The following is a 26,874-nucleotide window of genomic DNA, read 5'->3' as shown; positions in this document are numbered from 1 at the left end:
TATGTCACCTGAAATAGTGACTCCTAGATCCCTTTCCTCCTCAGTAGTCTCCAGTATAGTGCCATTAATACTATATTTAGCCTTTATGTCACCTGAAATAGTGACTCCTAGATCCCTTTCCTCCTCAGTAGTTCCCAGTATAGTGCCATTAATACTATATTTATCCTTTATGTCACCTGAAATAGTGACTCCTAGATCCCTTTCCTCCTCAGTAGTTTCCAGTATAGTGCCATTAATACTATATTTATCCTTTATGTCACCTGAAATAGTGACTCCTAGATCCCTTTCCTCCTCAGTAGTTTCCAGTATAGTGCCATTAATACTATATTTATCCTTTGTCACCTGAAATAGTGACTCCTAGATCCCTTTCCTCCTCAGTAGTTTCCAGTATAGTGCCATTAATACTATATTTATCCTTTATGTCACCTGATATAGTGACTCCTAGATCCCTTTCCTCCTCAGTAGTTTCCAGTATAGTGCCATTAATACTATATTTATCCTTTATGTCACCTGAAATAGTGACTCCTAGATCCCTTTCCTCCTCAGTAGTTTCCAGTATAGTGCCATTAATACTATATTTATCCTTTATGTCACCTGAAATAGTGACTCCTAGATCCCTTTCCTCCTCAGTAGTTTCCAGTATAGAGCCATTAATACAATTTTTAACCTTTGGATTTTTGAGACCCAAGTGCATAATTTTGCATTTTTTGGCATTAAACTGTAATTGCCAGACTCTTGACCATTCCTCTAGTCTATCTAGATCCTCAATCCTTTGTTTTACCCCTCCTGGTGTGTCTACCCTGTTGCATACCTTTGTATCATCGGCAAAAAGGCATACTTTCCCTTTAATGCCATTTGCAATGTCACCAATAAAGATATTAAAAAGCACTGGTCCAAGTACAGATCCCTGGGGTACTCCACTGGTAACATTTCCCTCCTGTGAATGCACTCCATTTACCACAACTCTATGTTTTCTATCCTTCAACCAAGATCTTATCCATTCAATAATCCTAGTATCCAATCCAAAACTTCCAAGTTTATTTAGCAGTCTGCGATGTGGAACAGTGTCAAAAGCTTTACTAAACAGCAGGTGAGGGGGGGGGGGGGGGGGGCTGTCCATTCTGGCAGTCCCGGGTCCCACAATTTCTGATGGCAGCCCTGCCCATGGTGGCGCTTATAATTCGCCCCATGCGTTTTACACCTTTGGGCAATAACAGGGGCGCATCTAGAATGGAGGAGGCCCATGTGTAGGGTCCGACTGAGCCCCCTCATCTCTTGTCAGCAGCACTGTAGCAATGGTTACTAGGGTCACTTGGCGACCCTAACGCTGTCCAAGAGTCTAGTCCGCATGCACAGTTCTCTGGGAAAAATGGCGTTGCGGCTGCCATGCCATTTCCCTGGTGATGTCTGCAGTGCTGCTCCGGAGGGCAAGTGTTGAAAAAAATTAGAGAATGGTGTGCGGTGTGGGCCCCCTGGACCCTGGGAGCCCACGTGCAATGCGCACACAGCACCCATGATAAATACACCATCGGGCACAAAAATGCCTGGTCAATGAGGGTATACTTCTTTCTTGGACTCTCTCATTGGATGTTGTTGCTCACTACATCCACTAGATGGCAGCATTCTAACACCATCAATCCTTTGTGGTGGGGTAATTGTATTCATATCATCAGACATCACAATTTAGACAACAGATGTAATTATTTGCAGTATATTTCTACAAATGACCCTCTGGGGACAGTGTAATAGCCTGCAGCATGGGCGGGATCCCGGAGGGTCTGCCCGCAATCGTTTAAAGGTCACAACCAACCTGGTTGAGTAGTAGTCAGTAGTACGGCGTAACAGAATATGCTAGCGCTATGTAAATAAAGGATAAATGTTACTGTTAATAATTAAGTTCACTGCCAGATATTGTCACAGTTCATCTGTCTTCTTGTAAGCTCCTGATATCAGTAACTGCTCTGCTTAGTAAATATACATGTGTTTGTATACGGGGATAGCAGGCGTATCTGTGTGATAACGGGATGCCGCTGTACTGTATATGGACTGTCCTATATATGGCTCCGGGAGTAGCTGGTCTAAGGCGATTGTTAATGATCACGGGAAGGGGGGCTGATGGCTAAGCGTGATGAGTCAGTGGAAACAGGGGGCCGAGGACTTCTCACAGCTCTTCAATATGGTGTTCCCACACTCAGCAGGCCCCCTGGGAGGGTGCTGAGCGCAGGCCCCCACCTCCCCCGCAGCATCCGGGTATGTCCCAGGACTGGAGATGTCACGCCGTCATAGGGAAGATGGCATCACCAGCCGTGTCTTGTGCCTTGCCATATGTCCCATGTGTGATCGGAGAGAAAAAAGGTCACCTCTCTGGTGCAAATCCGCATTGTCACAGAAAACAGGGACATTTAATTTCCACTCAGCAATCTCCAGGTAGCGGTAGCAATTGTCAGGGCTGTTTCTAGCCAGCTTGGCTCCCAGTGGCGGATTTAAATATGCATCCCCCCCCCCCCCAATCAACATTCATGAATGCGCCGCCCCATTCCCCCCCCCCCCCTCCCGATATAACCCCCCCCACAAATTCTCGATGAGGGGCATGGCCTCGCTAAAATGGGCGTGCTTTCGCAGCAAATGTCGTGGCCTCGCAGGAGGAGACTACCTTACACCCCAGTTTTTGACCCTGCAGCAACAGACCTCGGCCATCACAGGGAAAAAAATTCCACCATATTAATCCCCACACAGTAATGTCCCCTGCACCACATTATGCCATACACCGCAATACTGTGATACGTTATGCCCTACAGTAAAGCTTCGAATTACTTTTAAATTACTGTACCTGCTCATTGCCAGGGGTCTCACGCACTGAGTGTCATACTCGTTGCCAGGGGTTTCATGCTCTGGGATCCATGCTTATTACCACGGGTTTTATGCTTGCCAGGGGTAATGATGTTGCCAGGGGTGTGTAATCCTAGTTGCTGGGGGTGTAATGCTCGTTGCCAGGGGTAATGCTTGTCAGGGCTCAGGGGTAATGCTAGTTGCTAGGGGTGTGTAATGCCAGGGATGCCAGGGGTGTGTATTGCCAGGCAAGGGGTGTGTAATGCCAGGCCAGGGGTGTGTAATGCCAGCGGTGTGTAATGCCAGGCCAGGGGTGTGTAATGCCAGGGGTGTGTAGTGCCAGGGGTGTGTAGTGCCAGGCCAGGGTGTGTAATGCCAGGGGTGTGTAATACTAGGCCAGGTGTGTATAATGCCAGGGGTGTGTAATGCCAGGCCAGGGGTGTGTAATGCCAGGGGTGTGTAATGCCAGGTTAGGTGTGTATAATGCCAGGGGTGTGTAATGCCAGGCCAGGGGTGTGTAATGCCAGGGGTGTGTAATGCCAGGACAGGTGTGTATAATGCCAGGGGTGTGTAATGCCAGGGGTGTGTAATGCCAGGCCAAGTGTGTATAATGCCAGGGGTGTGTAATGCCAGGGGTGTGTAATGCCAGTGGTGTGTAATTCCAGGCCAGGTGTATATAATGCCAGGGGTGTGTATAATGCCAGGGGTGTGTAATGCCTGGCCAGGTGTGTATAATGCCAGGGGTGTGTAATGCCAGGGGTGTGTATAATGCCAGGGGTGTGTAATGCCAGGCCAGGTGTGTATAATGCCAGGGGTGTGTATAATGCCAGGGGTGTGTAATGCCAGGCCAGGTGTGTATAATGCCAGGGGTGTGTAATGCCAGTGGTGTGTAATGCCAGGCCAGGTGTATATAATGCCAGGGGTGTGTAATGCCAGTGGTGTGTAATGCCAGGCCAGGTGTATATAATGCCAGGGGTGTGTATAATGCCAGGGGTGTGTAATGCCAGGCCAGGTGTGTATAATGCCAGGGGTGTGTAATGCCAGGGGTGTGTATAATGCCAGGGGTGTGTAATGCCAGGCCAGGTGTGTATAATGCCAGGGGTGTGTAATGCCAGGCCAGGTGTGTATAATGCCAGGGGTGTGTAATGCCAGGCCAGGTGTGTATAATGCCAGGGGTGTGTAATGCCAGTGGTGTGTAATGCCAGGCCAGGTGTATATAATGCCAGGGGTGTGTAATGCCAGGCCAGGTGTGTATAATGCCAGGGGTGTGTAATGCCAGGCCAGGGGTGTATAATGCCAGGGGTGTGTAATGCCAGGCCAGGGGTGTATAATGCCAGGGGTGTATAATGCCAGGGGTGTGTAATACCAGGCCAGGGGTGAAAAATGCCAGGGGTGTGCAATGCCAGGGGTGTGTAATGCCAGGCCAGGGGTGTGTAATGCCAGGGGTGTGTAATGCCAGGGGTGTGTAATACCAGGCCAGGGGTGTATAATGCCAGGGGTGTGTAATGCCAGGGGTGTTTAATGCCTGGGGTGTGTAATGCCAGGCCAGGGGTGTGTAATGCCTGGGGTGTGTAATGCCAGGCCAGGGGTGTGTAATGCCAGGGGTGTGTAATGCCAGGGGTGTGTAATGCCAGGCCAGGTGTGTGTAATGCCAGGGGTGTGTATAATGCCAGGGGTGTGTAATGCCAGGCCAGGTGTGTATAATGCCAGGGGTGTGTAATGCCAGGGGTGTGTATAATGCCAGGGGTGTGTAATGCCAGGCCAGGTGTGTATAATGCCAGGGGTGTGTATAATGCCAGGGGTGTGTAATGCCAGGCCAGGTGTGTAATGCCAGTGGTGTGTAATGCCAGGCCAGGTGTATATAATACCAGGGGTGTGTAATGCCAGTGGTGTGTAATGCCAGGCCAGGTGTATATAATGCCAGGGGTGTGTATAATGCCAGGGGTGTGTAATGCCAGGCCAGGTGTGTATAATGCCAGGGGTGTGTAATGCCAGGGGTGTGTATAATGCCAGGGGTGTGTAATGCCAGGCCAGGTGTGTATAATGCCAGGGGTGTGTAATGCCAGGCCAGGTGTGTATAATGCCAGGGGTGTGTAATGCCAGGCCAGGTGTGTATAATGCCAGGGGTGTGTAATGCCAGTGGTGTGTAATGCCAGGCCAGGTGTATATAATGCCAGGGGTGTGTAATGCCAGGCCAGGTGTGTATAATGCCAGGGGTGTGTAATGCCAGGCCAGGGGTGTATAATGCCAGGGGTGTGTAATGCCAGGCCAGGGGTGTATAATGCCAGGGGTGTATAATGCCAGGGGTGTGTAATACCAGGCCAGGGGTGAAAAATGCCAGGGGTGTGCAATGCCAGGGGTGTGTAATGCCAGGCCAGGGGTGTGTAATGCCAGGGGTGTGTAATGCCAGGGGTGTGTAATACCAGGCCAGGGGTGTATAATGCCAGGGGTGTGTAATGCCAGGTGTGGCCGGAGAGACCAACCAGCCACACGTGCGGCACTGAAGGGGTTAACCCCTAGTGCCCGGCGCCCTTAACAGGACAATGGGCGCTTGGCGCCACTTTAAAACTGTGCACTGGTGCTAAGCGCCATCTTTAAATATAGTGTGGGTGCTAGGCACCGGGTATTTAAGAATATATTTAATACTGTGTTTTCACCATGTTATATTTAATGCTCTAGGCACAGTTGTAGGATTGCACATTTACATTGCAGCAAATGCCAGCACTTAGAAGGAATGTGTAAGCTGTGTTGGTTTTAAAATGCATTTACGTTTGAGGACAAATGGCTTGGAAGCTTCTCACCTAGGAATTGAGATGCTGATGACCCTGGCACCTGGAAAGGGGTGTATAGACAAGCCATTTCTTTGAGATTGAGATGTGTCTCTGTGTAACTTTATAGACACATGCAGGTGAAAGGATTTGTTGCTGTCTTCTCTGAATATTGAGTGAACTGGGTTTGCATGGAGATGTTAGAGAGACAGGAACATGTTAATCAGATTGTGTTTTACAAATGCAAACTAGTGGGTTTCGTGTAACAACAGTTTGATGTAACATTTCTTAGGCTGCATTATGTGTGATGCAGATTATGTTTAATTTACAGTATAAGAACGTTGTCTATGTGTGAGAGGGTGAATGCAATTGAAATGCAAGTTACATTTACATTTATGAAAGAGACAGGAAGATGATAATAAGATTGTGTTTGGGATAGCCACTGGTTTGGTTATATATGAAGAGGAGCAGAACATTGCTTTATCTAATTCTTAACTTTTGAAATGTAAACTTATATTTCTTTATATTTTCTGCAATAACCTGATTGGTTGGAGAAGACAGGGAGGGCTTACCCCCCTGTGGTACTGTGTGTAGAACTGAGATAAAAAGAGGATGCCTGTGAGCCTCCAGGTAGTTGTAACATCTTCTTCTGCTGAAAACATCTTGATTGTATGCTGTTGCCCCTAGCAATAGGGAGGAGCCTTTTTAAAGGTTATTTGAGCAAATAAACATCTTTGCCTCAAGAAGACTGCTTCATCTTGTGACCAACAGGGTTAGGCCAAACCTAGCCCCGTTCTCCGGCTGTCCAGGGAAGCACCTGACGTCTCCAAGCTCCGCCTTCCGCCAGCTACCGGTAGAGGCCTAGCAAGTGGCTAGTGGGGATTCGTCGACACCACACAGGTGTGGTAAAGCAGTGCGTCGGCACATACAGAGCAGAACCGTGGTTCCAAACGCCACGGCAGGTTAGGAGTTTGGTGGTGGCAGCGAGAACCCGCCCACAGCGCAGTGGGTGGAGTCAGTAACAGGCGGTTACTGACGGTAAGCGGGAATCCCCTATGTGGTCAGGCCTCGTGCGGCTTGACCTTCCATTCTGTGCGCAGTCAACGGGACGCGGAAGCTGCGAGTGCTTCCGTACGGTATCGTCCTGTCACAGAAATTGGTGGCATAGTGGTGGGATAATCCCAGGCGGCTTTTCATCACCTGATTGGAGAAGCCGAGTTACTCAGGAGAGGAGTAACTGCAGCGCAGGAGAACGCACAAGATGGCGGAATTCAGCGGAATGTCCAAGGAGGATCTGGAGATCGTATGTCAGGGGAAGGGTGTGGATATCCCTTTCAACGCGTCCAGAAGCGTCATGAAGGTGGCGCTCAGGAGCGTGGAGGAGTCTCATCGGGCGGAGGTGGAAAGCACTGACGGTGTCAGCATCGCAGAGGACGGCCCAACAGTGGACCTTCGTGAGGAACCGGTGAGAACCACAAGCCCCGCCCTCTCTCACAGCAGCCATGTTTCCCAGCAATCCCTAGCAGGGCCAGGATCCCAACGTCCCAGGGGGGGCGACCCGGATACCCTAGCAGATCGGCTAGCGGAATTGGGGGAAAGGGCAACGGAGCAAGAACGCATGCTTGTCATTCGGATGTGGCATGCGGAGCGGGCATCACAGGCCGTGGTACCCCGGGAGCCGTTGTCAGCTGTTGTACACAGATCAGGACGAGTTCAGTTTGCCAAGTTTGCAGACAGTGATGGGGACATTGATGGACATTTACAAGTTTTTGAAAGGACTTGTAAACTACATGATCTACCCAAGTCAGAGTGGGTGAGACACCTTGTGCCCACTCTGCATGGAGAGGCCTTGGAGGCCTATCGAGGAGTGGCGACGGAGGACTGTGGGAACTACGACGAAGTCGAGAAGGCCCTCCTCCAGCGATTCTTCATCACTCCCGAGTCTTACAGGAAGAAATTCAGAGACTTGCCCAAGAATCCTAGCAGCACCCATGAGCATTTCGCCACCCAGCTGCGGCAGTACGTGGTGAAGTGGGTGAAGGATTCGGAAGCCACTACATGGGACGCACTGATCGACCTGATCTGCAGGGAGCAGTTCTACCGCAGGTGCGCCCAAGAAGTGAAGGAGTGGGTGCTAGATCGGGAGCCACCCAGCTTAAAGATGGCTGCCCGGTTAGCAGACAAGTATGTGGCAATTCGGCCACAGGGGCAGAAGCGCCCAGCCAGCAGCCAGCTCCAACAGACTGTACCACCAAGGGGACCCCCCTCTTCAGCTCATCACCCCCAAAGACAAGCATCTTCCAACCCGGGTGCTCTTGGCCAGCAACCGCACCGCAGCGTCCCTGCAACTGATCAGAGATCATCGGTGCCACGACTGGAGAAGAAGTGCTACGGCTGTGGGAAAATCGGACATCTGAGGATGAACTGTCCTGCATCCCAAGCACCCCAGACTCGTGCCCCAAATCCGAGTGCTGGAGCCCGGATCGCTTGTTTGACGAGAGGAGATGAGCCTACAGAGACTGTCCCCCCTCCAGTCAGTCCGATGGAGTGTGGCGAGAGACAGGTGCACTCTGCGGAGAGAGTCACCTGCATGGCCAAACAGCCCCTACACAACATGTGGAGGCACCTGCAGCCAGTCCACGTGGGACCCCTGCAGGGAGAAGGCCTAAGAGACTCTGGGGCCTCAATCACTGTGGTGAGCCCCCACCTTATAGATCCTGCTGCAGTATTGCAGGGTCGCACTGCCACGGTCACCCTGGCAGAAGGAACAGAAAAAGCAGTTCCCATGGCAAGAGTCTACCTGGACTGGGGAGCTGGACCAGAGTTGCGAGAAGTTGCCGTCATGGATGGTCTCCCAACTGATGTGGTCCTAGGAAATGATCTGGGTGGTGGGATCGTCACTATGTTTGTTGGCGCCATTCCCCGGAATCAAGTTCCAAAACCACCGTTGACATCAGCTACTCCAGCACAGCCCAGCCCAGAGGAAAAGACTACAGCTGCTAGACAACTGCCAGCACAGCCAACCACAGCTTCAATCAGCCCAGAGGAAAAGATCACAGCGGATAGATCAGCACATCAGCCCCGCATGCCTTTTGCCTCTGGTATGCCTACGTCCCTTAGCAACGCAGAGGATGTCGGTTCCAGCTCGTGTGATCCTGTGGAGGTGCCCAATGATGCTCCTGACCCAAGTGGTTTGCCAACTCCGGCGGTGAGTATGAGAAACCACACTGACTTTTCCATGACTGACCCCTACCAGACTGACCCTAGTAGTCCCCACCTAGATCCCCCTGTAGAGTGTCCCAATTTAGGAGAGATTGAGGGCCACAGGCAGGAGTTTAGGGAGGCTCAACTCTCTGACCCATCCCCAAAAGGCATGAGGCGCCACTCTGGCAGCGGCCTTGACAGGGTTGGGGCAGGAAGTTTGACCTGGCGGGAAGGGTTAAGGTACAGGGTAGACAGGAAAGTGGGAGGGGATAGACCAGATAGGGAATGTGTCCAACTGGTCCCCTCAGGGAACGTTCCTGCGCAACCGGTGTCGGTTGCCAGCGAAACCCCTTTGGACAGCAACCCGGAGACAGACCGTACCCTGAAGTGCCTGACATAGAGCTTACCCTGGTCTGGAATGTCGGATGACGCCCAGACCAACTGTAAGGCTGGTGCCATGCGTTGGCAGCCGGGGCACTCCAGCGGTTGTGTTGTCTCTGGGCCTCTGCCCATAGGAGAACCCTTGCAGCAAGTTGCTGTGGACATAGCAGGTCCCCTGCCTGTGCACAGTAGATCGGGGAAGACACGCAGCCTCCCTGTAGTGGATGCCACACAGGATCCAGAGGCTGGTGGTCTGGCCGCCATCACTGTGGCACAGGTAGCGGACGAGGAGGAAGGAGTAGGCCTAGGTGACATGGTAGGTTTCCCGAGTCATAGGTTGACGGAGGAGGATTGGAGGGCAGGTCTGACCGTTAGGGCAGACAGTTGCCAGATAGGTATGACGAAGGTGCAGTGCCTGGGGCACCATGTGGGAGGAGACAGGGGTAGGCCCAACCCAGAGGGGGTGGAGGCAACCAGAGGCTGTCCCCGTCCCACATCACCCAGACCGGTACTGACCTTAGAACCTGTAAGGCCCTACGGACATGTTGTCATTGACTTTAGTCCTGTAGTGAACCCCTTGACAGAGATGGCTAGGAAGGGCATTCCCAAGTCAGTGGACTTTGCACCCGCTTGCGAGTTGGCATTCCAGTCATTGAAGGAGGCTCGGGTACCCGCTCCAGTGCTGATGGCGCACATTCTTGACCAGGACTGTGCGTTACGAACTACTGCGCCACTGCACGGACTGGGAGCAGTACCGAGCCAGAAAGAGCCATATGGGCAGGAGCACCCTGTGGCCTGTTTGAGCAGAAAACTGCTATGGTGGGAGGTGGGGTATGCCACAATTGGGACACCTTGGGTGGCACTTGTTTGTAACCAGCCCCCCGCCGTGGTGACTTACCACCCACCTGTTAGGTGGCTGCAACCTACCTTGGGGAAATTTGACAGACTTTTGTGGTGGAGCCTTGAACTTGGACTTCAGGTGGACTATTTGAACATTGTGCACCCACGAAGAGAGGCCCACTACACTATGGATGAACTGTCTAGGCCAGAGCCTACACATCCCAGGTAGCGTCCCCTTCACCCCAACGGACTGCGGGACCAGGACCCAAATCGTTGGGACATGGGTCCCTGGTTGACCCGCTTGAATGGGGGGGGAGGAGTGTGGCCGGAGAGACCAACCAGCCACACGTGCGGCACTGAAGGGGTTAACCCCTAGTGCCCGGCGCCCTTAACAGGACAATGGGCGCTTGGCGCCACTTTAAAACTGTGCACTGGTGCTAAGCGCCATCTTTAAATATAGTGTGGGTGCTAGGCACCGGGTATTTAAGAATATATTTAATACTGTGTTTTCACCATGTTATATTTAATGCTCTAGGCACAGTTGTAGGATTGCACATTTACATTGCAGCAAATGCCAGCACTTAGAAGGAATGTGTAAGCTGTGTTGGTTTTAAAATGCATTTACGTTTGAGGACAAATGGCTTGGAAGCTTCTCACCTAGGAATTGAGATGCTGATGACCCTGGCACCTGGAAAGGGGTGTATAGACAAGCCATTTCTTTGAGATTGAGATGTGTCTCTGTGTAACTTTATAGACACATGCAGGTGAAAGGATTTGTTGCTGTCTTCTCTGAATATTGAGTGAACTGGGTTTGCATGGAGATGTTAGAGAGACAGGAACATGTTAATCAGATTGTGTTTTACAAATGCAAACTAGTGGGTTTCGTGTAACAACAGTTTGATGTAACATTTCTTAGGCTGCATTATGTGTGATGCAGATTATGTTTAATTTACAGTATAAGAACGTTGTCTATGTGTGAGAGGGTGAATGCAATTGAAATGCAAGTTACATTTACATTTATGAAAGAGACAGGAAGATGATAATAAGATTGTGTTTGGGATAGCCACTGGTTTGGTTATATATGAAGAGGAGCAGAACATTGCTTTATCTAATTCTTAACTTTTGAAATGTAAACTTATATTTCTTTATATTTTCTGCAATAACCTGATTGGTTGGAGAAGACAGGGAGGGCTTACCCCCCTGTGGTACTGTGTGTAGAACTGAGATAAAAAGAGGATGCCTGTGAGCCTCCAGGTAGTTGTAACATCTTCTTCTGCTGAAAACATCTTGATTGTATTCTGTTGCCCCTAGCAATAGGGAGGAGCCTTTTTAAAGGTTATTTGAGCAAATAAACATCTTTGCCTCAAGAAGACTGCTTCATCTTGTGACCAACAGGGTTAGGCCAAACCTAGCCCCGTTCTCCGGCTGTCCAGGGAAGCACCTGACGTCTCCAAGCTCCGCCTTCCGCCAGCTACCGGTAGAGGCCTAGCAAGTGGCTAGTGGGGATTCGTCGACACCACACAGGTGTGGTAAAGCAGTGCGTCGGCACATACAGAGCAGAACCGTGGTTCCAAACGCCACGGCAGGTTAGGAGTTTGGTGGTGGCAGCGAGAACCCGCCCACAGCGCAGTGGGTGGAGTCAGTAACAGGCGGTTACTGACGGTAAGCGGGAATCCCCTATGTGGTCAGGCCTCGTGCGGCTTGACCTTCCATTCTGTGCGCAGTCAACGGGACGCGGAAGCTGCGAGTGCTTCCGTACGGTATCGTCCTGTCACACCAGGCCAGGGGTGTGTAATGCCTGGGGTGTGTAATGCCAGGCCAGGGGTGTGTAATGCCAGGGGTGTGTAATGCCAGGCCAGGGGTGTGTAATGCCTGGGGTGTGTAATGCCAGGCCAGGGGTGTGTAATGCCAGGGGTGTGTAATGCCAGGGGTGTGTAATGCCAGGCCAGGTGTGTGTAATGCCAGGGGTGTGTAATACCAGGCCAGGGGTGTGTAATGCCAGGGGTGTGTAATGCCAGGCCAGGTGTGTATAATGCCAGGAGTGTATAATGCCAGGGGTGTGTAATGCCAGGCCAGGGGTGTATAATGCCAGGGGTGTATAATGCCAGGGGTGTGTAATACCAGGCCAGGGGTGAAAAATGCCAGGGGTGTGTAATGCCAGGCCAGGGGTGTGTAATGCCAGGGGTGTGTAATGCCAGGGGTGTGTAATACCAGGCCAGGGGTGTATAATGCCAGGGGTGTGTAATGCCAGGCCAGGGGTGTGTAATGCCAGGGGTGTGTAGTGCCAGGGGTGTGTAATGCCAGGGGTGTGTAATGCCAGGGGTGTGTAATGCCAGGCCAGGGGTGTGTAATGCCAGGGGTGTGTAGTGCCAGGGGTGTGTAGTGCCAGGGGTGTGTAATGCCAGGGGTGTGTAATGCCAGGCCAGGGGTGTGTAATGCCAGGCCAGGGGTGTGTAATGCCAGGGGTGTGTAATGCCAGGGGTGTGTAGTGCCAGGGGTGTGTAATGCCAGGGGTGTGTAGTGCCAGGGGTGTGTAATGCCAGGCCAGGGGTGTGTAATGCCAGGCCAGGGGTGTGTAATGCCAGGGGTGTGTAGTGCCAGGGGTGTGTAGTGCCAGGGGTGTGTAGTGCCAGGGGTGTGTAGTGCCAGGGGTGTATAATGCCAGTGGTGTGTAATGCCAGGGGTGTGTAATGCCAGGGGTGTGTAATGCCAGGGGTGTGTAATGCCAGGCCAGGGGTGTGTAATGCCAGGGGTGTGTAATGCCAGGGGTGTGTAATGCCAGGGGTGTGTAATGCCAGTGGTGTGTAATGCCAGGGGTGTGTAATGCCAGGGGTGTGTAATGCCAGGGGTGTGTAATGCCAGGCCAGGGGTGTGTAATGCCAGGGGTGTGTAATGCCAGGGGTGTGTAATGCCAGGGGTGTGTAATGCCAGGGGTGTATAATGCCAGTGGTGTGTAATGCCAGGGGTGTGTAATGCCAGGGGTGTGTAATGCCAGGGGTGTGTAATGCCAGGCCAGGGGTGTGTAATGCCAGGGGTGTGTAATGCCAGGGGTGTGTAATGCCAGGGGTGTGTAATGCCAGGGGTGTGTAGTGCCAGGGGTGTATAATGCCAGTGGTGTGTAGTGCCAGGGGTGTGTAATGCCAGGGGTGTGTAATGCCAGGGGTGTGTAGTGCCAGGGGTGTGTAGTGCCAGGGGTGTGTAGTGCCAGGGGTGTGTAATGCCAGGGGTGTGTAATGCCAGGGGTGTGTAATGCCAGGGGTGTGTAATGCCAGGGGTGTGTAATGCCAGGCCAGGGGTGTGTAATGCCAGGGGTGTGTAATGCCAGGGGTGTGTAATGCCAGGGGTGTGTAATGCCAGGGGTGTGTAATGCCAGGCCAGGTGTGTATAATGCCAGGGGTGTGTAATGCCAGGGGTGTGTAATGCTTGTTGTCAGGGCTGTGTACAGCCCCCCAGCCCGCTACAGCCGCCAGTTGCTCCTCTTCTCCCCTGCCTCCCTGTTATAGTTCTCTGCTTGGAGTGGCGGAGTTTCGTGAAATGATAGGTTCCGCCGTGACATCACAATGCAAATGCTTCATTCCGTGAAACTCCGCCCCCGCGCAGAGTACTAATTACAGGGAGGAGGGGGAGCAGTGACAGGAGTCACAGGACGTTGAAAAGTGCCGCGGCGGGCGCCCCGTGTGATTGCACGGCTGGCCCACCGCTAGAAATGACATTGTCGATTATTATTACCCTTTATATGGCGCCACAAGGGTTCTGCAGCGCCCAATTACATAGTACATAAACACATGAACAAAACAAGAAAACAGCGACTTGCAGCACAAGACAGTGCAGGACAGGTATACGGTATATACACACTGCTGCATCAGCGGGCATAGCACTCACATAGGCATCACGGTGGCAGAAAGCGAGGGTTAGGTGCTGTTGTAGGGAGTATGGAGTAGATGGCACATGAGGCAGAGGGCCCTGCTCGTGAGAGCTTACATTCTAAAGGGGAGGGGCAGATAGACAGGGGTGCCACAGATGGGGTAGACAGTGAGCGTGGAACAGAGAGTGAGGATGAGGGTTGATTGGGTTTGGTGATGAAGTGGGTCTTCAGAGCCGGAGTCTGATGGGGAGAGGTAGAGAGTTCCAGAGGTAGGGAGCAGCACGGGCAAAACCTTGGAGGAGGGAGTGTTAGGAGGTAATCCGCAGGCAGGAGAGGCGGCGTGCATTTGTGGAGAGAAGAGGACGGGAGAGTGCAGGGAGCATTTTCAAGAGCTGATAATTTATACCGGAAAGAGCTTCCCAATACTTCTAGATAATATGTCCACCAGGTGGCGCTGTAATATCTCTGCAGTATGTGCTGTTATGGAAAGTTAGTTTGTGTGGTCCCTGGCCCTGATTTGGACTTGGAAGCATGGCAGAAAAAGCATGTACAGTAACTTTGTCTGGAACAAACCATGCTGCCGTACCAGGGGAGGAAATACATTTATACTGTTTATGTGCAGGGTAAATACTGGCTGCTTTATTTTTACACTGCAAATTAGATTTCAGTTTGAACGCACCTCACCCAACTGTAACTCTCTCTGCACATGTTACATCTGCCCCACCTGCAATGCAGCATGGTGTTACCCAGGTGCTTGCTTTTTTGGTTTGCTGAATAACCCCAACAATTTCCCTCTCCTAATACAGAAGACCCCGGTACTGTGACTGGGGACCTCTGCTGGACATCTGTTAGTAATGCAGTAGGAGACAGGCCTTGCTGGTTGGACGGCTGCTGGCTCCGCCTGGGTGTAGGCCCCTCCCCCCGCGGCTCTTGTACAGTTTCTCCTGCGCTGAGGGAAGGGTGTGGGACCTCTGTGAGGTGATAACAGAAGTATGATAGATGTAGATTACGCCTCATGTCCTTGTCCTTTTGCTCCCTGATACTGTCCCCACTTGAGGGATGTTACCAGCATTTTCCCCTCTGCTCCGACATCTCTCAGTGGGGCTGATTCTGAGAGGGGCGCAGACGCATCCGCTCCTATAAAAAGCAGTGAGAGGATAGATCAAAGGCGATAACAGATGAAATTGAATTGTGATATACGTCACATATTAGGGTGTCCTCATCACTAAGTACCTAGAGAAAGGTATTTTAACAAAAAAGGAGTATGGTTTTCTTAACATCGAACACCCCAAAACGCCCACCATTTATACGCTTCCGAAAATTCACAAAATCCCTGAAAAACCACCTGGACGCCCCATAATCTCAGGATCAGGAAGTCTGACCACCAACTTGTCAGAAATGATTGACCATTTTCTCCAACCTTTGGTAATAAAAGGAAAATCACATCTGAAGGATACTACAGATACCATCCAGAGATTGGATAAGATAAAATGGGAAAATGGTTTCTTTATGATAACGGCTGATGTCACCTCCCTCTATACAATCATTAACCACCAAGATGGTTTGAGGGCTATAAAGTGGCATCTAGAGAGATCAAACATGATTCCAGATAAGATTGAATTTATTTTGGAGAGCATTCAATTCATTTTGGAGAACAACTACTTTTTCTTTAACGGGGACTACTTCCTCCAGAAAGTGGGCACAGCCATGGGCACCAAGTTCGCGCCGAGCTATGCAAACCTCTTCATGTCATGGTGGGAGGCCGATGCAGTTTGGAACAACACACGGGCCAGCGCGAACTTGGTGACATGGCACCGCTATATCGATGACATTATCTTCGTATGGAAGGGAGATCGTCACGATTTAGACACATTCTGCACTAACTTGAATTCTAATGAGTTAAATATCAAACTTACATTTACTATCAGTCAAGAACAGATTAACTTCTTGGATCTTACTATTTACATCAAGGAAAATCTAATACACACCAAAGGTTACAATAAACCCACCGATTGTAATGGTCTAATTCCCTTTTCAAGCCAACACCATCCTCTTTGGTTAAAGGGGATCCCAAAGGGGCAGTTTCTTAGACTCAGAAGAAACTGCAGTGAACATCAAAATTATGAAGAACAAAAAGAAATTATGAAAAGAAAATTTTTATCCAAAGGATATAAGAAAGAAACGGTGGAGAAAGCTGAAGTTGAGGTATCCAGAATAGAACGGAAACAACTTTTACATAAAACCCAGAATAAATTGGAAACTGCGAGTAGCACCACCGAATGGGCCTTCATATCAGGTTTTGGGGCTGATTACAAAAAACAAGAAAGGATCATCAAAAACCATTGGCATCTCCTACTAAGAGATCCAGTTCTGAAGGAGATAATCCCAGAGAAACCTAGGTTTATCTATAGAAAGAGCAATAACCTAAAAAATCATTTAGTCAGAAGTGCCCTACCTTTTGACTCATTTAATCCTATACGTACAAAAGGATTTCACAGGTGTGGAACCTGCTTACCCTGTAGAACCATATCATCTGAAACATCTAAGACCACCTCTTTTACAGTAAATGACATGAAGTATGAAATTCATGATTTTATAACGTGTCATACAACGAATGTTATATATCTGATTAAATGTGAATGCGGTCTACTTTATGTAGGACGCACAGGTAGAGCATTAAAAACTCGTGTAGCCGAACATCTACGTAACATCAAAAAAGGCGTAACTACACATACTCTATTGGAGCATTTTTTTAAAATACACAAATGCTCCACGTCAAAAATATCCTTTTTTTTTTCTTGGAATTCAGCAAGTGAGGCCGAATTGGAGAGATAGGGACACTGAAGGTAACCTGGCTAAAGCAGAAATGCACTGGATGTTCAAATTAAATACCCTGATCCCCTTGGGATTGAACTCCGACTTTGAACTAAAATGGTTCCTTTAAATTTAAATTTCTTAACATGATTGTACATCAATATTGGTCATTAACTATATAATATAATAATATATATACGAAAAAACAATAAAAAAGAAGGCAGGTGTGGGAAGTAATATTCCTTTCAGACTGCCAGCTTGTTACACGGGTTATTGCACATGAGCGCGCATAACCCGTGTTGCTGTGCAGTCTGAAAGGGACCAGGGGAAATATCTCGGGTCAAGCAAACCGGTATTTCAACCCTGGTCGCTGTGCGGTGTGAACGGGAAAGCTGGATTGATGCGACCTGTTTCCCATTCACAGTATAGGGACAGGCGGCACTTGGATATCACTGTTCCAAACATCTTGGAGACCTGACCACAGATCTTCTGTGGATGTAGACTTGCTCAAATCCTTCTGTCTCTTCATGTGATCCTAGAGAGACTCGATGATGCTGAGATCAGGGTTCTGTGGAGGCCATATCATCACTTCCAGGACTCCTTGTTCTTCTTTATGCTGAAAATAGTTCTTAATGACATTGGCTGTATGTTTGGGGTTGTTGTCCGGCTGCAGAATAAGTTTGGAGCCAATCAGACGCCTCCCTGATGGTATTGCATGATGGATAAGTACCTGCCTGTATTTCTTCTCATTGAGGACACCATGACACAAATCCCCAACTCCATTTGTTCAAATGCAGCTCCAAACTTGCAAGGAACCTCCAGAATGCGTCACTGGTGTCTGCATGTGTTCCTAGATGGCTTGCTGTAATAATATTCCCTCCCCCAGCTCCCACTTCACACCCAGCCCCCTGCAGGATCTCTCACCCCATGCGACTGTGATGGATCACTGACCAGGTATGGTCCAGGACGGTTATCAGGCCTCCAGTATGTTGTAAGCTGCTACTGTTCAGCATTCCCAGACATGGATTTATCTTCTGCCTGTGTATTGATAAAGTCAGTTTTTACCTTTGAACATAAGCTATATACTTATTATGGACTAAGTACGCAATTGGCGCACGGAGTACCGTAAGGGTACGCACTTAGCGTAGCAGATGCTAAGCCGTGGGCACGACGCACGAGCGGCACGTACGCTCACGGGCTTATGCTTAGTATCGAGCACGCTATAGGCAGCCCGAGTACCGTAATGCTACGCTGTTGGCGTAGCGGACGCTGTGCCGTGAGAGTGAGACACGAGCGGCGCTGACGCTCACTGAATGACACACAGTAAACCTTGTTAACAACACACTGTAGGGGTATGCTTATACTGTAAACCTTAGTACTGTAATATTACCAGACTGTAACGCTTATTGACCTTGATTATATGAAAGCTGTTTGAGCGATTGAGACGCTCAGAAACCCTTTACAATAACTGGTGAAACACACAAGACCTGGTAAGGTTCCAACACCTTCGTAGAAGATTCTTTAGTATAAAAAAGGAAAAACAATTACAGCTTATACACTACAGACCTAACATCAATATCTAAACAGAATAACAAGAAATAAATGTGAACAATAGCGAACGATCGTAAACAGAACAAACACAAAGAGAATAAAATGGCAAACACTTAAAGGATAACAAAATGAGAACGAATGGCGTACATAAAGAATAACAAAATGGCTACAGCGAAACTTACACACCTGGGAATGATTCGCAAGCGCGTCCTGGACCAGCCCTCAGCCTTCAGTGTGAAAACCTTTGTAGAAAGAGTGAGTGCTGGTCCAGCAATGGTGGCCTTTATATACACAGCATACAGTACGATACAATGGTCCCTATAATCTTATAGTTCATTGGACACAGGAATGTGTCTCTGCATTATAACAAAAGGTCATAGGTGGGTTTAAACAGGTGGGCTGTGCCTTTCTCCAACTGCTCAGGTGGGAGGTATCCTTAGGATTCCCGCCGCATGGGTAATGAACAGCAAATATAGTAAATGTCTATAAACTACTTTTAAACATAACTATACGCAGGAGCGAACAATCTCTTCCTAACCAACACTGAAATGTTACTATTAAAATACTCTTTAGTTAGATACTAAACACCACCGTTCAACCTTTGTCTGACCCTTCATATTATGCAAAGAGGAATCTCTCTGTCCAAGAACCGTTTACACTAAACATACTTGCTGACATTGTTAAGGGAAATACTATCTATAAAACACACTATTTAGGTTAAATATGTTGCGATCGAGTCGCTCGCTAGACGCTCACAAACTCCGCCGTAAATACACATCTCCATGCGCAGAAGACGTCGGAGCGTCCCTTACGCAACCTGAGGGGATGCGTACGCACGGGGGAGTGGGTGCACGAGCAGCGGGCATGTGCATTGGGGTTAGTACAAGGCATTGTGAATCACGATATTTTTCGACTTTGACAGTATACACACGGAACATCTGGGAACAGACAGCAGCACAGGCGACCGGGGTAATGTCTGTGGACCTGGACGGAGGATTTCCTAGTTTACAGAGTTTTTGCCATTCATACCAGTAACAGATGTAATCCGTATTGTGTCCTGGAGGACTTGTGCGCCCATAATACAGCCAGCTTCTGCCCCAGCGCCCAAGCGGTCCCAGTGATGTCATCTTGGCGTCTGCTGTCTGGCCATTGCCCCTGTGGACTGTCCTACACTGAGTGGTGGGACGTTACAAATACTATATAATAAGGAGGCAGCGTGGAAGGAGAACGGGGGGGGGGGGGGGGGGAACGATGGGAATAGAGGTGATAAATGCATAATAAATCATCTCTCAAAATGGAAGCAAGAAATATAATGAGTGTGTCAGATACCCCGACCCGTCGCTGACTATAAATAAAGCCCAGGATGAGGCGTCTCTCCCACCAGCGCTTGCTGCAGAAATTCTAGCATGCTCCTGAGAATATGTGTAATGTATATATCCCGCTGCCAAGAGGTTTATGAGGAACCTGCCACTTACATGGCAGCTCCTTGCTGTATTCCTGAAATTCCTCACTGCCGAGAGCAGTGTCTACAGCCACATACATGGATAGTCCCAGCTGCGCCCCAGTACAAAACCTGCCCCATCCCATTCCTGAGGTTCCTCACCGCCGAGAGCAGCGTCTACAGCCACAGACATGGATAGTCCCAGCATGGCTGCGCTCCAGTACAGAACCTGCACCATCACATTCCTGAGGTTCCCCACCGCCGAGAGCAGCGTCTCCAGCCATATACATGGATAGTCCCAGCTGCGCCCCAGTACAGAACCTGCCCCATCCCATTCCTGAGGTTCCTCACCACCGAGGGCAGAGTCTACAGCCATATACATGGATAGTCCCAGCATGGCTGCGCTCCAGTACAGAACCTGCCCCATCCCACTCCTGAGGTTCCTCACTGCCGAGAGCAGCGTCTACAGCCACAGACATGGATAGTCCCAACTGCGCCCCAGTACAGCACCTGCTCCATCCCATTCCTGAGGTTCCTCACCGCCGAGAGCAGTGTCTACAGCCACAGACATGGATAGTCCCAGCTGCGCCCCAGTACAGCACCTTCCCCCATCCCATTCCTGAGGTTCCTCACTGCCGAGAGCAGAGTCTACAGCCACAGACATAGATAGTCTCAGCTGCGCCCCAGTACAGAACCTGCCCCATCCCATTCCTGAGGTTCCTCACTGCCGAGAGCAGAGTCTACAGCCACAGACATGGATAGTCCCAGCTGCGCCCCAGTACAGAACCTGCCCCATCCCATTCCTGAGGTTCCTTACTGCCGAGAGCAGAGTCTACAGCCACAGACATGGATAGGCCCAGCTGCGCCCCAGTACAGAACCTGCCCCATCCCATTCCTGAGGTTCCCCAGCGCCGAGCGCAGCGTCTACAGCCACAGACATGGATAGTTCCAGCTGTGCCCCAGTACAGAACCTGCCCCATCCCATTCCTGAGGTTCCTCACCGCCGAGCACAGCGTCTACAGCCACAGACATGGATAGTCCCAGCTGTGCCCCAGTACAGCACCTGCCCCATCCCATTCCTGAGGTTCCTCACCGCCGGGCACAGCGTCTACAGCCACAGACATGGATAGTTCCAGCTGTGCCCCAGTACAGAACCTGCCCCATCCCATTCCTGAGGTTCCTCACCGCCGAGAGCAGCGTCTACAGCCACAGACATGGATAGTCCCAGCTGCGCCCCAGTACAGAACCTGCCCCATCCCATTCCTGAGGTTCCTCACCACCGAGGGCAGAGTCTACAGCCACAGACATGGATAGTCCCAGCTGCGCCCCAGTACAGAACATGCCCCATCCCATTCCTGAGGTTCCTCACCGCCGAGCACAGCGTCTACAGCCATAGACATGGATAGACCCAGCTGTGCCCCAGTACACCACCTGCCCCATCCCATTCCTGAGGTTCCTCACCGCCGAGCGCAGGGTCTACAGCCACAGACATGGATAGTTCCAGCTGTGCCCCAGTACAGAACCTGCACCATCCCATTCCTGAGGTTCCTCACTGCCGAGAGCAGAGTCTACAGCCACAGACATGGATAGTCCCAGCTGCGCCCCAGTACAGAACCTGCCCCATCCCATTCCTGAGGTTCCTCACCGCCGAGTGCAGCGTCTCCAGCCATATACATGGATAGTCCCAGCATGGCTGCGCTCCAGTACAGCACCTACCCCATCCCATTCCTGAGGTTCCTCACCGCCGAGCGCAGGGTCTACAGCCACAGACATGGATAGTCCCAGCTGTGCCCCAGTACAGCACCTGCCCCATCCCATTCCTGAGGTTCCTCACCGCCGAGCACAGGGTCTACAGCCACAGACATGGATAGTCCCAGCTGTGCCCCAGTACAGAACCTGCCCCATCCCATTCCTGAGGTTCCCCACCGCCGAGCACAGCGTCTACAGCCACAGACATGGATAGTCCCAGCTGCGCCCCAGTACAGAACCTGCCCCATCCCATTCCTGAGGTTCCTCACCGCCGAGCGCAGCGTCCACAGCCACAGACATGGATAGTCCCAGCTGTGCCCCAGTACAGAACCTGCCCCATCCCATTCCTGAGGTTCCCCACCGCCGAGCACAGCGTCTACAGCCACAGACATGGATAGTCCCAGCTGTGCCCCAGTACAGAACCTGCCCCATCCCATTCCTGAGGTTCCCCACCGCCGAGCGCAGCGTCTACAGCCACAGACATGGATAGTCCCAGCATGGCTGCACCCAGTACAGAACCTGCACCATCCCATTCCTGAGGTTCCCCACCGCCGAGAGTAGCGTCTCCAACCATATACATGGATAGTCCCAGCATGGCTGCACCCAGTACAGAACCTGGCCCCATCCCACTCCTAAGGTTCCTCACCGCCGCGCACAGCGTCTACAGCCACAGACATGGATAGTCCCAGCTGCGCCCCAGTACAGCACCTGCCCCATCCCATTCCTGAGGTTCCCCACCGCCGAGAGCAGCGTCTCCAGCCATATACATGGATAGTTCCAGCATGGCTGCGCTCCAGTACAGCACCTACCCCATCCCACTCCTGAGGTTCCTCACCGCCGAGTGCAGCGTCTACTGACAAAGACATGGATAGTCCCAGCTGCGCCCCAGTACAGAACCTGGTCCATCCCATTCCTGAGGATCCTCACCGCCAAGGGCAGCGTCTACAGCCACAGACATGGATTGTCCCCGCTGCGCCCCAGTACAGCACTTGCCCCATCCCATTCCTGAGGTTCCTCACCGCCGAGCGCAGCGTCTACAGCCACAGACATGGATAGTCCCAGCATGTCTGCACCCAGTACAGAACCTGCCCCATCACATTCCTGAGGTTCTTCACCGCCGAGTGCAGCGTCTACGGCCATAGACATGGATAGTCCCAGCTGCGCCTCAGTACAGAACCTGCCCCATCCCATTCCTGAGGTTCCTCACCGCCGAGAGCAGCGTCTACAGCCATAGACATGGATAGTCCCAGCTGAGCTCCAGTACAGAACCTGCCCCATCCCATTCCTTAGGTTCCTCATCGCTGAGAGCAGCGTCTCCAGCCATATACATGGATAGTCCCAGCATGGCTGCGCTCCAGTACAGCACCTGCCCCATCCCATTCCTGAGGTTCCTCACCGCCGAGAGCAGCGTCTACAGCCACAGACATGGATAGTCCCAGCCGGTTCCGGTATGAATGGTCGACCATGTTATGGTAGACATTCATTAGGTCGACCACTATTGGTCGACATGGACATGGTCGACATGAACAAATGGTCGACACATGAAAATGGTCGACACATGAAAGGGTCGACATGAGTTTTTTAACTTCTTTTGGTGTCGTTTTTTGCGTAATGTGACCGGGAACCCCAATTAGTGAACCGCGTCCCCTCGCATGGCTCGCTTCGCTCGCCATGCTTCGGGCATGGTGCCTTCGCTCCGCAACCGCTTCGCTCGGCACAGATTACCGTTCCAATCGTAGTCCACGTGGATCGTTAAGTATGGAAAAGTTCCCCAAAAGAAAAAAAAGTTAAAAAAACTCATGTCGACCTTTTCATGTGTCGAACATTTTCATGTGTCGACCATGTGTCCATGTCGACCATGTCAATGTCGACCAATAGTGGTCGACCTAATGACTGTCGACCATAACATGGTCGACCATCTGAACGGATACCGTCCCAGCTGAGCCCCAGTACAGCACCTGCCCCATCCCATTCCTGTTTGTCAGAGAAACAAATGATATAAATGGGAGAAGGTGATCCTGACCCCTCAGAGCACCAGGTGGGAGCCAAGATTTCCTAATAGTGATCCGCCTCTGTCTCAGGGTGATATGGCCGCTGGCCCTGTATGTGGCCTCAGTCCTTAGATGTTATGGACTCGGTGGGTCCTGGGTAGTCGCAGTCCTTAGATGTTATAGACTTGGTGGGTCCTGGGTAGACGCATTCCTTAGATGTTATGGACTCAGTGGGTCCTGTGTAGTCGCAGTCCTCAGATGTTATGGACTCGGTGGGTCCTGGGTAGTCGCAGTCCTTAGATGTTATGGACTCGGTGGGTCCTGGGTAGTCGCAGTCCTTAGATGTTATAGACTTGGTGGGTCCTGGGTAGACGCATTCCTTAGATGTTATGGACTCAGTGGGTCCTGTGTAGTCGCAGTCCTCAGATGTTATGGACTCGGTGGGTCCTGGGTAGTCGCAGTCCTTAGATGTTATAGACTTGGTGGGTCCTGGGTAGACGCATTCCTTAGATGTTATGGACTCAGTGGGTCCTGTGTAGTCGCAGTCCTCAGATGTTATGGACTCGGTGGGTCCTGGGCAGTCGCAGTCCTTAGATGTTATGGACTCGGTGGGTCCTGGGTAGTCGCAATCCTTAGATGTTATGGACTCGGTGGGTCCTGGGTAGTCGCAATCCTTAGATGTTATGGACTCGGTGGGTCCTGGGTAGTCGCAATCCTTAGATGTTATAGACTTGGTGGGTCCTGGGTAGTCGCAGTCCTTAGATGTTATGGACTCGGGTCCTGGGTAGTCGCAGTCCTTATATGTTATGGACTCAGTGGGTCCTGGGTAGTCGCGGCCCTTAGATGTTATGGACTCGGTGGGTCCTGGGTAGTCGCAGTCCTTAGATGTTATGGACTCAGTGGGATTTGGGTAGTCGCAGTCCTTAGATGTAATAGACTTGGTGGGTCCTGGGTAGACGCATTCCTTAGATGTTATGGACTCAGTGGGTCCTGGGTAGTCGCAGTCCTTAGATGTTATGGACTCGGGTCCTGGGTAGTCGCAGTCCTTATATGTTATGGACTCAGTGGGTCCTGGGTAGTCGCGGCCCTTAGATGTTATGGACTCGGTGGGTCCTGGGTAGTCGCAGTCCTTAGATGTTATGGACTCAGTGGGATTTGGGTAGTCGCAGTCCTTAAATGTAATAGACTTGGTGGGTCCTGGGTAGACGCATTCCTTAGATGTTATGGACTCGGTGGGTCCTGGGTAGTCGCAGTCCTTAGATGTTATAGACTTGGTGGGTCCTGGGTAGACGCATTCCTTAGATGTTATGGACTCAGTGGGTCCTGTGTAGTCGCAGTCCTCAGATGTTATGGACTCGGTGGGTCCTGGGTAGTCGCAGTCCTTAGATGTTATAGACTTGGTGGGTCCTGGGTAGACGCATTCCTTAGATGTTATGGACTCCGTGGGTCCTGTGTAGTCGCAGTCCTCAGATGTTATGGACTCGGTGGGTCCTGGGCAGTCGCAGTCCTTAGATGTTATGGACTCGGTGGGTCCTGGGTAGTCGCAATCCTTAGATGTTATGGACTCGGTGGGTCCTGGGTAGTCGCAATCCTTAGATGTTATGGACTCGGTGGGTCCTGGGTAGTCGCAATCCTTAGATGTTATAGACTTGGTGGGTCCTGGGTAGTCGCAGTCCTTAGATGTTATGGACTCGGGTCCTGGGTAGTCGCAGTCCTTATATGTTATGGACTCAGTGGATCCTGGGTAGTCGCGGCCCTTAGATGTTATGGACTCGGTGGGTCCTGGGTAGTCGCAGTCCTTAGATGTTATGGACTCAGTGGGATTTGGGTAGTCGCAGTCCTTAGATGTAAGGGACTCGGTGGGTCCTGGGTAGTCACAGTCCTTAGATGTTATGGACTCAGTGGGATCTGGGTAGTCACAGTCCTTAGATGTTATGACTCGGTGGGTACTGGGTAGTCGCAGTCCTTAGATGTTATGGACTCAGTGGGATCTGGGTAGTCACAATCCTTAGATGTTATGGACTCGGTGGGTCCCGGGTAGTCACAGTCCTTAGATGTAAGGGACTCGGTGGGTCCTGGGTAGTCGCAGTCCTTAGATGTTATGGACTCGGTGGGTCCTGGGTAGTCACAGTCCTTAGATGTAAGGGACTCGGTGGGTCCTGGGTAGTCGCAGTCCTTAGATGTTATGGATTCGGTGGGTCCTGGGTAGTCGCAGTCCTTAGATGTAAGGGACTCTGTGGGTCCTGGGTAGTCGCAGTCATAAATGTTATGGACTCGGTGGGTCCTGGGTAGTCACAGTCATTAAATGTTATGGACTCTGTGGGTCCTGGGTAGTCCAGTCCCTATGTTATGGACTCTGTGGGTCCTGGGTAGTCACAGTCCTTAGATGGAAGGGACTCGGTGGGTCCTGGGTAGTCGCAGTCCTTAGATGGAAGGGACTCGGTGGGTCCTGGGTAGCCGCAGTCCTTAGATGTAAGGGACTCTCTGGGTCCTGGGTAGTCGCAGTCCTTAGATTTAAGGGACTCGGTTGGTCCTGGGTAGTCGCAGTCCTCGGATGCTATGGACTCAGTGGGTCCTGGGTAGTCGCAGTCCTTAGATGTTATGGACTCGGTGGGTCCTGGGTAGTCGCAGTCCTTAGATGTTATGGACTCGGTGGGATCTGGGTAGTCATAGTCCTTAGATGTTATGGGCTCGGTGGGTCCTGGGTAGTCGCAGTCCTTAGATGCTATGGACTGAATGGGTCCTGGGTAGTTGCAGTCCTCAGATGTTATGGACTCGGTGGGATCTGGGTAGTCGCAGTCCTCAAATGTTATGGACTATGTGGGTCCTGGGTAGCCACAGTCCTTAGATGTTATGGACTCGGTGGGTCCTGGGTAGTCGCAGTCCTTAGATGTTATGGACTCTGTGGGTCCAGGGTAGTCGCATTCCTTAGATGTTATGGACTCGGTGAGTCCTGGGTAGTCACAGCCCTTAGATGTAAGGGACTTGGTGAGTCCTGGGTAGTCACAGTCCTTAGATGTTATGTACTTGGTAGGTCCTGGGTAGTCGCAGTCCTTAGATGTTATGGACTCGGTGGGTCCTGCGTAGTCACAGTCCTTACATGTAATAGACTCTGTGGGTCCTGGGCAGTCGCAGTCCTTAGATGTTATGGACTCGGTGGGTCCTGGGTAGTCGCAGTCCTCCGATGGTATGGACCCGGTGGGATCTGGGTAGTCGCAGTCCTTAGATGAAAGGGACTCGGTGGCTGTGGAGCTTGTTGCAGAGTGTCTGGTTATTTCTTGGTGACAGAATCAGGTCACAATCCGTGGCAGTGATGAATGAAAGGTATTCAGACATCCTGTCCTACCAGTTTATGGCCCCCATGCACCCACCTCCGCTAGCGATACAGGTGATTACATGAGGGAGCGCTTTCCTCTGACGTCTTGTTACATGGCGGATAAG

This window comes from Pseudophryne corroboree, chromosome 5 (genome assembly GCF_028390025.1).
Source record: "Pseudophryne corroboree isolate aPseCor3 chromosome 5, aPseCor3.hap2, whole genome shotgun sequence".
Lineage (NCBI taxonomy): Eukaryota > Metazoa > Chordata > Amphibia > Anura > Myobatrachidae > Pseudophryne > Pseudophryne corroboree.
This window is presented reverse-complemented; position numbering follows the sequence as displayed.